A 14,651-nucleotide genomic window follows, 5' to 3' on the forward strand; every position below is an offset into this window, starting at 1 on the left:
TCTATTCTAATGAGATTTCTAATGTTAGTGTTAATTAAGATTGTTATAATGTTTTCCATTGCCTTACAAATTAAACTCATTAGGTTGATGAGGCTATAGCTTCTGGGGTCAATAGGACTTCCTTTATGGAGTAACGTCACCACAGCTGTATGCCATACCTCCAGGACTGAGCCTGTAGCCAGGCTCAGGTTAAATAGTTTATGCAAAGATTCTACTACATAATGTTTGGGAGATGAGTATATTTTCTGGTCCCATGGAGGAGATGTTCCTAGTCTTGGACAGCACATTCTGTAAATGTTATTTAGTGATAGTGGTTGAGTTTGGAAGCTATGGGAATTGTAGGGCTTTGGATAGTTGCCTTAAGAGTAAAACTGGCACTAAATTTATTTGCATTGACATTGTCAAGGTCCACCAGGTCTGAGTAGGGTCTGACATTTAGTATGAGTTCTGTGCATTGTTGAGTATTGTTTCATATTTTTCAAACATAACTTAAAAACAATTTGTAATTGTCATTCGCTTTTAGCTTCAGATGCAAACCTGAGTTCATGGACTGCTTTACCAGATCTAATAGTCTTTTTAACATTCTTGATCAAATTCCTAACATTTTACTTGACTTGAGGTGTCTTTAGATCTGTTATATACTCTAGAGTTTTTCCTTATATTGTAGATTTTATTTGTGCTAATAGACTACTAAGATGGTTTGCTTTTAAATGTCCCATTACATTTGGATCTGGATGGGACTGCTGATTCTACATATTTATTTTTATAGATATAAAACTCCATGGCAAATCTATCTGCTGAGGTAATATCTGGGATGACAAGATTTTAAGTGAATTTTGAGAAGCCATCATAAATTTGAAGAGATCTGTGTGCATGAAGTCTTTGAATTCCAATATATTGGTTTCAGCGAGGTTAGATAGAGTCAGGGTAAAGATTGTTAGTTTGTGGTTTAACATAGGGAGCTAGTAGGTGAGTTGTGTATGGCAATGCTACACGTATAAGTACCAGGACAAGAATATTTTGTCCTCTGGATGAGCTAGTAACAATCCATTTAATTTTTATGTATTAGGTCTAAAAACTACTGAGCATATCCTACATTGGTGTATGTCCTCCAGTCAGTTGAAAAGTAGTTAAAGTCCTCCAGAATTATTGAGTTCTTATTTATGGGGAGTTTATCCTGAAGTTTATCAACCTGACATGAACATCTGGGATCACGGAACAGATCCTGTAACAGACAATAACTGGTATTTGATTTTATTTAATATGATTTGGAGTTCAACAAGTTCAAATTTTGAGTCATTGGGAATATTTCTAGAGGTGATATGGTATCTTACAAATATGGATACACCACCTCAGTTGCCGCTGGGTCTGAAGGCATGGTACACACTAAAGCCAGTGGCGGAGGGAGTGTTTTCTCAGTATTTAAGCCAAGGTTTCAATCATTACACATAAATAGTTGCTTTCCAAATGCAGGAGTGACTCAAGGTTAGGCGGATTGTTGTTTAGACTTGTGGCATGAGCAGTACCACCTTCATTTGATACTGTTTTGTTAATTTAAATGTTTTAAACATTGAATGCTCATGAACTGAACTTTGCTCAAAAGACAATATGAGGGCCTCAAAATCTTTGGCAGGTTTACGGAAGACATTGAGTGACGGGTGTGGACCATCATTTGCAAAGCAAGTAGAACTGTCAAACATCTTCTTTCACGCTGACACATACTGCATCCCCCTATAATGACACAAATTATTTAGCCAATTGTTAAAGCCAATCATCTTTTCTTTGTACTTAGACATCATTCATAGAGAAGAGAGGATTCTGCTTAGCATCAGGGCCTTACCTGTATTTGTGACATGCATAGAGAGCTCACACATGTCTCATTGCATCTCCCTCTGGGTTTTACACCACATGTAATTCACCACCATATGCACAACTACCATGTCATAGGTACATTTGTCAGGTACAAGGGTCCTAAAGGCCCTTGAGATGTCTGAGATCATGGTAACAAGCTAAAAGCCTTCGCCCGGATGGCAGGTGCAGAGGCCCAAACAAGCAAACTGACTCAACCAAAAAACGGCCAACGCCAAATGGTGAAAAAATCCTCTTTAATGACAGACAGACCGGTTTCAGCCCCATAGATCCTTTTTCAATGTCAAAAACAAGTGAAAAAAATTCAACCCTCTTTTAAATAATTAGAGCACCACCAAATGGCCAATAAATGACAATGAATCATAAATAATTAATTAAATCACATAAAACAAATTTAAAACAAAAATACCCCCACCAATATTAACTAAACATGTCACAACCAATGTATATACAAAAGCAAAATTGATGCATAAAATGTAATAAATACATATAAAAAATAGCAAATATATATACACACATATACAAGGCTGATGCATAGAACATGAAAAAAACTATTCTACAGATATTCATTTAAGCCTGGAGGAAAAAATCACTAAGCCTAAAACAAAAATACCCCCACCAATATTAACTAAACATGTCACAACCAATGTATATACAAAAGCAAAATTGATGCATAACATGTAATAAATACATATAAAAAATAGCAAATATATATACACACATATACAAGGCTGATGCATAGAACATGAAAAAAACTATTCTACAGATATTCATTTAAGCCTGGAGGAAAAAATCACTAAGCCTAATTATCCAACCTATTTCTTGTTACTATCTCATGCCATTTAATTTTAATGCATTTATATCCACTTACTTAATCCATAATAATGAAATAAAAATAATTACATACGAAAGCAAAATTGATGCATGAAATGTGAAGACTTCATAAGAAAAAACAGCATATATACATACATATGCAAAATTGATGCATAGAATATGAAAAATATATTTTACAGATGTTCATTTAGACCTGGAGGAAAAAGTCCACCAAGCCTAATTATCCAACCTTTTTCTTTTCTAGTTTGCATTTCATGCCATTTGGTTTTAATAAACTTATATCCACTTACTTTAACAATAATAGTAAAACGGAAACAAGCAATACTATGTACAAGGGAATGTTTATATAGAGCATTAGTAACAACTCTATTTCTCATATTACTGAGGTGTTCTGATATACTTATCTTCATTGGTCTGGACATCTGTCCAATATAAAATGCAGAACATTTACAAAAGGCCAAATACACCACCCAATCACTGCTAAAATTGGCCAACACTTTAATTTGATAGACCTTAGGTGTATTTTTGCTACTAAAATCCTTGGTTTTAACTACATGTTTGCAAAAACTACAGTGACCACAAGGGAAACACCCCATTGGGGTAGTACCATCCAGAGTACGTTGGGATTTAGTACTGAATAAGAAGACAGGTTCATAGGTAGGTACTAGGCCATCTGCCCAAAGGCATTTATAAGCCTAGCCAGAATGTGTTGGCTTTCGCCATCCCCTTAGATTAGTTCCCTGTGCCTCTGTCCAGCAGAGCCATTGAAGTGATCCCTGGGGTAAACTTTCTGTTTCCCATCCACTTGTCAAGGTTTTTCTTGAAGAGGGTTAGCGAGGAGCTCTGCCTAATGTAGATTCGAATCTTGTTCCAGAGCATGGGAAGTCTCTGGGACAGGAATCTATCCCTCCAGCACATCCTATTTATTGTTGTGGTGAGGTTTAGATCCCTGGAGCATGTGGCTTGAGGGGATATGGTTTTCTTTAGGTGGAGCATGTCCATCAATGCTGGGTTGGACGTGGCCTTGTATGTCAGGCAGAGATCACCTCTGAGTAGGCGGTATGCAACTGAGTACAGCTGGAGTTTCTTCATTCGAGCTGCATAGGGCATCTGCTTGAGGCCAGTGATCCTCTTGGTGAGGTACATCTGTGGTCTTTCCAGTTGTTGCAGGTGTCTTGTAAGGTACATCCCAAATGGCACATTGTACTCTATGATGGGTCTGATGAGTGATGCGTAGAGGGGTCCAATGACCTCTGTAGATCTAGATACAAACCCTTTTGTGATTAGGTGAGCCACATAGAAGGATTTTCACTTTGGCAATGTGATTGTCAAAGGAGAGGTTACTATCTGCTTGGGTCCCCAGATCTCTTATTACATCTTCCGTATTTAGGGGACTACCACCTATGAGATAGTTTGTGGGTACTTTGTTTTTTCCAAAGGGGATGACTATGCACTTTTTGGCGTTTAGCTTGAGGCCATGGTTTTGACACCAGGTATCCATCTCAGTGAGACCCTTTTGGAGGATGTCTGTGTCAGCTGGAGATTCAGTTATAGCCCCTAGTTTACAGTCGTCTGTGAACTTGGTCAGCCATAGTCCTCCTGTGCTTGCCTGTACCTCTGTGAATTATATGCCGAACAGGAGGGGTCCTAGGACTGAGCCCTGGGGAATGCCACTTGTAACTGGTTTAGAGTCAGACCTAGCTCCCACAACTCTTACCATGTGGGTTCTGTCCATGAGCCAGTTGGCAACCCATCTCGTGACGTAGAGGTTTATGTTCAGGCTGGTGAGCTTGTCTATAATAAAATACAAAAGCTGCAAATAATCGATAAATAAGACACAGTCCGTAGAGAAAAAACATCTTTATAAAACAGCAAACGGCAAAGCTTTCAGGTATAACCCTTTCTCAATGCTAATACACACTCTAAAACCAATTGAGTTTACGTATATCTCAAAATATCACATGACATGCAGCCCAAAAAAATCATGTGACAAAATAAATAAAACAACATAAAAAGGACTTCAAGTAATAAAGCTAATAAAACATTATGCATAAAAAATGTAATGCATCAAAAACATACAACACATTGAACATGTCAAACAATGATAAATCTAACAATATAGTTTAGTTTGTTGCAATTTAATGAGGATGGGTTTTAATGTAACCATGGAATTTAATCCTGGAGGATGGTCAGCAGCCAATCTAAGGATCCATTCATATTCCTTAGTCTCAAGCAAATTATTACTATCCCTGCCCCTTAATGATATATGTACATTGTCTATAACTCTAAATCTAAACCTATGGTTAGAGCCATGTGCAATTATATGTTTAAATAAAGCATTCTTGTCATTAGCTCTTCTGATTTCTGACTTGTGTTCAATAATACGTTCTTTAAGCTTCCTTGTTGTTTTGCCCACGTAAAAAAACGGGGCATAAAACACAGGTTGCTAAATAAACCACATTACTGGTAGTACAGGTTGCTAATAAATCAAACTTATATACTTTACCAGTTATGGGATGTTTGAACACATTACTATCAGTACTCATAAGATCAGAACAACAAGAGCAATTCATGCAACAAAATGTACCTGATCTAGAGTGAATAGGTAAATTAAAACTTCTATTAAAGTCCTTATAACATAACTTACTCTTCAATGTTCTCATATTCCTGTATGAGCAATATGGTCTATCATCTATAGCAGCTTTGACATCATCCGATGCCATTAGAACAACCCAGTTCCTTCTTATGACCTTCTTAACCAGATGTGTCCTAGTGTTATACGAAGTAATATATCTAATTTTCAAATCTTTTTGTTTAACCTTACTCAAAGTAGAAATAGGTTCATCATCCAATAAAAAAGTTGGTTTAAATTTTGTATTTCTATCAGCAATTATCTGATTTTTTAAATCTAATAAAAAATTAGAATCATACCCACTTTTCAAAAAATCCTCCATCATTTCATCAAGTTGTCTTATAAAACACATTTCATCTGTGTTTAACCTACTAGCCCTACTAAACTGTGATGTCACTATGCCTTTAAAAACATGAGGGGCATGCATGCTGGTGTTAAAAATATACCTACCAGCATGCATGAAGAGACCCTTCCAATAATTGTACTCTAACATCAAGGAAAGCTATTGTATAGTCTGAGAAATCCATCTTGAACTTTAGAAAATTTGTAGTTGCATTCAAGTATTGCACATATTCAACCAGCTGAGACGAAGAGCCTCTCCAAATCATGAAACAATCATCAACAAAGCGTTGATAAAAACATACATGCTTATTCAAGGGATTATTATTACTACAGACATATGTTTTCTCCCACTGGTGTAAAACCAAATTGGCATAAGTATTAGCGACTGATGTGCCCATGGCTATGCCATTTAATTGTAGATATAGTCGTTCATCAAATAAAAATACATTAGTCAAGACTATATCCAGGAGAGAACAGATATTTTCTGTATACGTTGCTGTTACAGTAGCCTGTGAAGTCAAAAAATCTCTAATAGAATCAATGCCATACTCGTTAGGTATGACTGTAAATAAGGATGAAATATCTAAGTTTACAAATAAAAAATCACCTTGATTCAGAGAAGTAATATTTAAATTATTGTACCAATGCCGTAATTTAGATATAAAATCTGTAGTATCCTTCAAAACATTACTACATTGTGAAAGAAAAGGTTGTAACTGCGTGGAGGTAAATAGAAATAGGTTCAGTGAGCCAACCACGTCCAGACACTATAGGCCTCATAGGGGGATTGTTTATTGATTTATGTATTTTTGGGAGGCCATAAAGCTGTGGAATTACCGGACAAGGGACATTAAAAAAATGAAATAAGTCCAAGCTAATGTCACCATTAATTTGTAAATCATATATCAACATGTTTACTGAACTTATACACTTCTTAACATCTAGATGAGTAATACATTTAAATGCATTGCCATCCTCGGGTAAAACAGTCATGGATTGCAAATATTTTTCCCGGTCCATTAGAACTACCACACCCCCTTTATCAGCTTGTTTAATAATAATATCATCCATAACCTGTAGTGTTTTCAAAGCTATATGTTCATCATATGTTAAATTGTAGCGCTTCATTTTCAAACTTTCAGAGTATATATCCCTCAGCTCCATCTCACATAAATCATGGAAAGCAGTTAACACATGTATACTAGCAGGAATAAAGGTACTACGTCTCTTGCAACAGGTTTGAACAGAACAGGAACCACCAAACAAAACTTTGAGATTAACATTTCTAACAAATTGTTTAAGGTCAGTCAAGGCAGTGACAAGATCATCACTAGCCATTGGAATAAAACTAAGTCCCTTTTGCAGCAAAGAGTAATGCGAGTCTTCTAAGTCAAAAACAGACAAATTTAGAGTACCTTTTATTATTTTTGGCTCATTTTCCCTTGCCCTAAAGGGCTGTCACTCTTTCTTTTAATTGGAGCCGCAGCTTGCCTTGTTAGCGGGTTGCTTCTCAACACAGAGCATTCTGAGATCTTTTCCGGCTGGTCTAACTGGAAACGCTTATGTGACAAATTCAATGTTGATTGATAGGTTTTTTTTAGCGCCATTCATATGCGCACCACTACCTCCATTCCGTTTGTCTTCATTGCCATTGTGCGAGCACACACTCACACCAGCTGCATCCGACATCGTCATGATGGGCATATTCTCATTCATCGGTTTCAACGAATTAGCAGGTGCCAATTCCTGGAGTGACAGGCTAGCCGGCAAAGAGTCTGTAAAGTCATCCAGAGTGTCTAAAGGAGCTTTATTGATATGTGTTACATTATTATAATGCCTACTCGAGTCATACTTTGGCCAAAAGAAGATATGACCTCTTTGGAAATCATTGACATCACGGATAAGTTTACGCTTTTTAGTGGCTTCAAGTCTATCATCAAAGGTTTGTATTCTATCAAGCATTTGCTGATAGACATTCTCCATTTTACTAAAACAAGGCATGGACATGATGGTATTTTCCATTTTTTGGGCTGCATGTCATGTGATATTTTGAGATGTACTTAAACTCAATTGGTTTTAGAGTGTGTATTAGCATTGAGAAAGGGTTATACCCGAAAGCTTTGCCGTTTGCTGTTTTATAAAGGAGCTTGTCTATAATACCTGAGTGGGGAATGGTGTCAAAGGCCTTTGCAAGGTCTAGGTAGGCTGTGTGGACCACCTTTATAGGTTCATAGGTAGGTACTAGGCTATCGGCCCTGGGGCCTATACAAGCCCAGCCAAAAAGGTACCCTGACTTTTGCCACCCAAGAAAATGATTTTCCTGTGCCACTGTTGAGCAGAGCCACAGAGGTGATCCCTGGGGTGAATTTCCTATTTCCAATCATCAAGATTTTCCTTGAAGAGTGCTAATGAGGAGCTTTGTTTGATATAGATGTTGTTGTATCTTTCGGCTTTTCCCATTTAGGGGTCGCCACAGCAGAACTCCGGTCCACTGATGATTGGCAGTAGATTTTACGTGCCGTGTTGCCAGCTCTGACGCACAACCTTCAATGAAGATTCGCCCATTCTCACGTCTCCACACAGAATACGCTTTAGCTGAGAATCGAACAGGACAATGTCTTACTGTGAGGTGACAAATATAGATAGGTAGTTTATTCCAAAGTATGGGAAGTCTCTGGGACAGGAATCTGTCCCTCCAGCATGTTCTGTTTATTGTGGTGACAAGGTTTAGGTCCCTAGAGCATGTAGCTTGGAGAGATTGGGATTTCTTTAAGTGGAGCATGACCAACAGCTCTGGGTTTGACATAGCTGTGTATGTTAGGCAGAGATCACCTCTGAGTAGGCGATATGCAACGGAATAAAGCTGGAGTTTTTTAAGCGGTCTGATTGAGGCCATTAATCCTCTTTGTGAGGTATTTCTGCGGCCTTCCCAGTTGTTGTAGATGTCTTGTGAGGTACATACCAAAAGGGGCGTTATACTCTATAATGGGTCTAATGAGTGATGAGTAGAGGAGAACAATGACCTCTTTTTTTCTGGATGAGAAACCTTTTGTGATGAAGTGTGCCACGTAGAAGGATTTCTTGACTACTGTGGCGATGTGATTATCAAAGGAGAGACTACTGTCCACCTGTGTCCCAAGGTCTCTTATCACACTTTCGGTGTTAATTATACTACCACCTATGTTGTAGTTCATGGGTACAGAGTTTTTTACCAAAGGGGATGACAATGCACTTTTTGGCATTGAGCTTGAGGCCATGGCTTTGACACCAGGCATCTGTCTCAGTGAGGCCCTTTTGTAGGATGTCCATATCGTTAGGAGTTTCAGTTATGGCTCCTAGTTTGCAGTCATCTGAGAACTTTGTTAGCCAAAGACCTTCTTTGTTAGCCTGTACTTCAGAGAAGTAGATACCAAACAGGAGAGGACCCAGGACTGAACCCTTTGGTACTCCAGTTGTCACTGGTCTAAAGTCATTTTTGGAGTCTGCTACTTTCACAGTGTGGGTTCTATCAGTGAGCCAGTTGGCAACCCATCTTGTGACATAGCGATTTATACCTAGTTTAGTGAGTTTATCTATAATTCCAGAGTGGGGGATGGTGTCGAAAGCCTTGGCAAGATCTAGATAGGCTGTGTGAACCACCTTACCCTCATCTACGACTTTGGTGACTGCTTCAAAGAAGTCTATCAGGTTTAGGAGACATGATCTGCCTTTTACAAACCCAAACTAGGTGGGGTCCAGAGTTTGGAGATTACCAATGTCTTTGTTTATAAGTTCCATGATGATACGTTCCATGGCCTTGCAGACCAGGCTCGTCAGGCTAATGGGGCAGTAGTTCCCGGGGTCCGTGGTAGATCCCCCCTTGTGGAGTGGGATAACCGTTGCTGTGCACCATTCAGCAGGCACAAAGCCTGAGGTGAGGCTATGATTGAACATGGTACTTAGGTGGGGTGCCAGTTCGTTCTGTAGTTCGTGTAGAACGCAGCCTGGGATGTTGTCTGGTCCCATGGATGCTGTGTGCTTGGCTTTGGAGAGTGTGTTTTTTACCTGTGCAGCCGTGATTACAGGAACTTTGTATTCTTCCGGTATAGAGATGGGCTCTTTAGGGGGTGAGAGGGGGGTAAAGATAGCACTGAACCTATCTGCCAGGATGTTGGCAATATCAGTTGGGTCTGTATATTTAGTGCCATTGTGCTGTAACTCAGAGCAGATCTGAGTGTTGCCATTGAGATTCTTGACATAGCTATAGAATGCTTTGTGGTTGTCTTTAGAATCAGTGGTGATTTTGTTTTCATAACTAGCTTTGGAGAATTTTATCAGGGATCACAGCTTCTTACTGAGGCTGACCAGGGAGCTCCTCCACTCATGGGATTTTACTCTTTTTTGCAACAGTTTCTTCCTTCTGTTGTACAGTTTGTTTATGGCAGGGGACCACCATATTGGCTTCCTTTTTTTGGAGGATAGCATCTTGGTTCTGTTTGGGATAGCACGATCCATGCACTCATGTAAGTGCTTAAAAAGTGCAATTGTGTAGGATTCAGTAGTCGTAACTGTATTGTCCATCTGCATGGGTGTCATGATGTTCACCACTTCTGTCTTAAGAAGCATGAAGTTGGCTTTGGAGAATTTTTTTACCATGGTTTCCTTAATAGGGTGTGGGGGCAGGATGTGGATATCTAGGGTAATTAGCTTATGGTTGGATCGGACCAATGAGGCATTGACTTCAGGTGTGGAACACTGGTCACTCATGTTGGTGATGACTAGATCTAGGATATTGTTACCCCTGGTGGGGATGTGGATAAGTTGATCCAGAGCATTGGAGTTTATGAATTCCAGAAAGCGTTGAGCAAAGGAGTTGGTACATGAGTAGTTTTCCCAGTTAATGGTGGGGTAGTTGAAATTGCCCATTATTAGGGTGTTTGGTTGAACCCTAACATTTTCCAGTACATCAAGAAAAGAGGAGTGGGAATCCTGGGGCATGGTGGGTGATCTGTAGCAAGCTACAATTTGGATTGCAGTTTTGCCCAGATTTAGTTGCACTTGGATAACCTCGGCTGCATTATGCTGAGCAACTAGCCTGGAGGTGTGGATATCCTTAATGAATATGGACACACCTCCGCCTTTGGTATTCCGGTCCAGGTTACATGGTCAAAAAGTGTGGTATGAGTTATAGCCTGGTAGTGCAGGGGTGCTCTCTGGAGTCTTGAACCAGGTCTCAGTTACTGCACAGATATCGATGTTCTCCATTTTAAGGAGTGCCTCGAATTAGTGCATTTTGAGATCTAGACTTCTAGCATTGAGTAGCATCACCCTCCATTTTTGCTTGCCTGTTCCTGTTATGGTGGTGAATTTGTCATTTGAACCTTGCCTAAAAAAGGCACTATAGGGATGGCAAGAACCTTAGCCAGTATCCGGAATCCCAGGGGTGACAGGTGCAGGCCATCTCTGGCAAAGCATCGTGGTCTGTCGACCATGTCATCCCAGGCAGACAGATACTGGATCCCTTTAGAATGGCACCAGAAGTTTAGCCAATTGTTGAAGTCAATCATTTTGTCCTTGTACTGCAGCATCATTCTGGGTGATGGCAGAATGCTACTCAGGGCTAGGGTCATACCTGCCTGGGCTACAAGATCGGAGAGCTCCTCCATGTCTCTTTTCATGTAGTCCAGGGAGGTACGTCTCAGGTCGTTCACACCAACATGGACAATGTCAGAGTCATATTTGTACTTGTCGTGGAGTGACCTGAATGCATGGATTATGTGGTGGATCCTGGCACCTGACAGGCAGCTAACAGTAACCTTCTCCTTGTTTAGCCTGGTGAGTGGGACATCAGTGTGCCTGACTATAGAGTCACCTATTACTAGGGTGTTGGGTTTGTTGTTTTGCCTTAAGGGCTGTGATTGCATGGCACACTGGTTTTGTGAAGTATGTGTTTCATGGTTTGTGTTGGGGGGTGGAGGTTGCTTGGCTGTCTGCTTTGGAGGTCTCTGTTGCTTTTGCAGATTTTTATTTATAGCCTCCGAGTATGTTTTTGTGTATTTATGTGTGTTTTTTAGCCGGTGCTGGCTTCATAAGTCTATGTGAGACTGGTGGTTTGATGCAAGTAATTCCCTTCTCCTCTTGACTGCCTGGTCCAGTCTTGGGTTGAGAGAGATTAGCCTCAAGTTTGGCTGTATAATTGCATCTCTCGCATGTATTAGTGTTTGGTGGAAGGAGGAGAGGGTTGTCTGTGTACATGAGGCAATTGTAACATTGCCGGAGAGTACACCTGAAACTGCCCTTTGGACATGCCTGCATTGGTACACTGAACTGTTTTACTGATTGGCTGGTAAGGTCATATAGAGAGCTTTGTCCTTCTCTACAATATAGGGGGGTCTAGTGCTAAGGTTTATTAGTGCTTGCTATGAGGTTTGAGCAAGTGCCGGGATGAGAAGTGAATGGTTTGAGTGAATAAGTTGAAAGTTTGTCTAGTTCCAAGGGAAAAATTGAAGAGTAGACTTTGTGGAGTCGGGAATAGTTATACCCTAGCTAACCGGCACTGCTCGTTGCGCAAAACCACACAAATGTGGGTTTTATAGCAGGGAAATGAAAGAGATAGAAATTAGCCCAAAATGGCCAATAAACTACTAATTTCTGGGCTGAAACCACTCCTCCATGGACAGATAGGCTGCTCAAAGCTCCCTCTATCACAGTGAACAGAGAAACTGTTCCATTTATAAAAAAACAAAATGGCCCCCCCAAAGTGATCCCTCTCCGAAAGGAAAATGCACACCTATCACCCAAGATTTGTTCAAGATATTCATCTGCTAGTAAAATATCCCAATGTCTCTGTACAAGATTAATTAAACATTGGGTATTCCTGCCAAAAGTAGTTGTAAACCTAATCTTTCTGACAACACCAGGGTTTGGTTGGTTATACGTCAACAACTCATGTCTCGGCATTTGGTCAACCTGATTCTTGATAGAAGATAAATGAGTATGGGAATATCCTCTTTGTACAAATCTAGTTGTAAGATCAGCATTGTAGTGTTTTCAGAAAGATTAGGTTATTACTAATGCTCTATATAAACATTCCCTTGTGCATAGTACTGCTTGTTTCCGTTTTACTGTTATTGACAAAGTAAGTGGATATAAGTTTATTAAACCCAAATGTCATGAGATACTAACTAGAAAAGAAAAAGGTTGGATAATTAGGCTTGGTGGACTTTTTCCTCCAGGTCTAAATTAACATCTGTAAAATATATTTTTCATATTCTATGCATCAATTTTGCATATGTATGTATATATGCTGTTTTTTCTTATGAATTCTTCACATTTCATGCATCAATTTTGCTTTCGTATGTAATTATTTGTATTTCATTATTATGGATTAGGTAACTGGATATAAATCCATTAAAATTAAATGGCATGAGATATTAACAAGAAATAGGTTGGATAATTAGGCTTGGTGATTTTTTCCTCCAGGCTTAAATGAATGTCTGTAGAATAGGCTTTTTCATGTTCTATGCATCAACCTTGCATATGTGTGTATATATATTTGCTATTTTTTATATGTATTTATTACATTTTATGGATCAATTTTGCTTTTGTATATGCATTGGTTGTGACATGTTTAGTTAATATTGGTGGGGGGTATTTTTGTTTTAAATTTGTTTTATGTGATTTAATTAATTATTTATGATTAATTGTCATTTATTGGCCATTTAGTGGTGCTCTGATTATTTAAAAGAGGGTTGAATTTCTTTCACTTGTTTTTGACATTGAAAAAGGCTCTATGGGGCAGAAACTGGTCTGTCTGTCATTAAAGAGTATTTTTTCCCCCATTTGGTGCTGGCTGTTTTTTTGGTTTAGCATGTCTGAGATCATGGCACGTAGAAGACAACTTATTGTCACCCTATCTTTATCCAGCCTGGTGAGTGGAGAATTTGTGTATCTCACTATGGACCAACAGCATTGGAAGCCCTAATTTTGGTGGAGGACATTGCCTAGTTATTTTATTATTGAGGATACCTTATTTTGCTCTTTTGGAAAAATACTGATTTCTTTTCTAACTGGGGGAAACTGGCACACTGATTTTCCATCCTGAAGGTGTACGAGGCGAGAAAAGCATTGTGTTGTCAAACACGATTTTCCGTTTCAGTGCATCGGCTCATCCCCAACGTCTGCAACTCATTTTATCAGGTACTGGGGCTCTATATTGGGTATCTCTGGATATACAAGGAGTTCTTGGGCTTGTTAATATGACCTATTCTGGTTGGTTATCCTACGGATATTTATGGTCGCTTTTTGGTGACAACATAGTTTATTATATTTAAGACTTTGGGAACTGTACTGATTCGTACAGAAAAAAACAGCCATAACAAAGTGTATGGTTCTGTATAACTAATATATCCAGCATAAGTTTATTGATAACATAATTTTGGACATATCTACAGTTCTTTTGGACATTATTGATCGATTGTCATCATGGGGCATTATGTACATCATTTGGGTCTTGTATGAAACAACTTGCCTTCAGGATTTGGTCATTGGTGGGACAATTATAACATTCAATGACTTTCATGATTATGGACTTAACTTTAATATGGAAAGGGATATCATATCCTGTCTTTATATATGTGGCTATGATTTTTCACTGTATTACGAGCACCATTTTGGCTTTGACAATCTGTTGATGCGGGGTGTATTTGAAGAAATCAGATAGTATTTAAATATATATTGTCTGAATACTTTATGTTTTCAGTGCAACAGTTGATACAGGGAATACTTGTGGTACTTGCACACAATATTTGTCCTAATTTGTTTATACCCGTGTCTTGTTGTGCTTCAACATTATTTTTCTCACTTATCACGGGTGTCGTTCTGGTTTTCATTCACAGTAAATATAGGGATTAGTTGAGGATGCTAGGCAGTACGTAATTACAGGTCTTTGGTGGCATTCCGGTTTTAGAAGAAACAGTGGACCCTGGGAACAATT

This window comes from Protopterus annectens, chromosome 4.part0 (assembly GCF_019279795.1).
Source record: "Protopterus annectens isolate FY-2018-M chromosome 4.part0, PAN1.0, whole genome shotgun sequence".
NCBI lineage: Eukaryota > Metazoa > Chordata > Ceratodontiformes > Protopteridae > Protopterus > Protopterus annectens.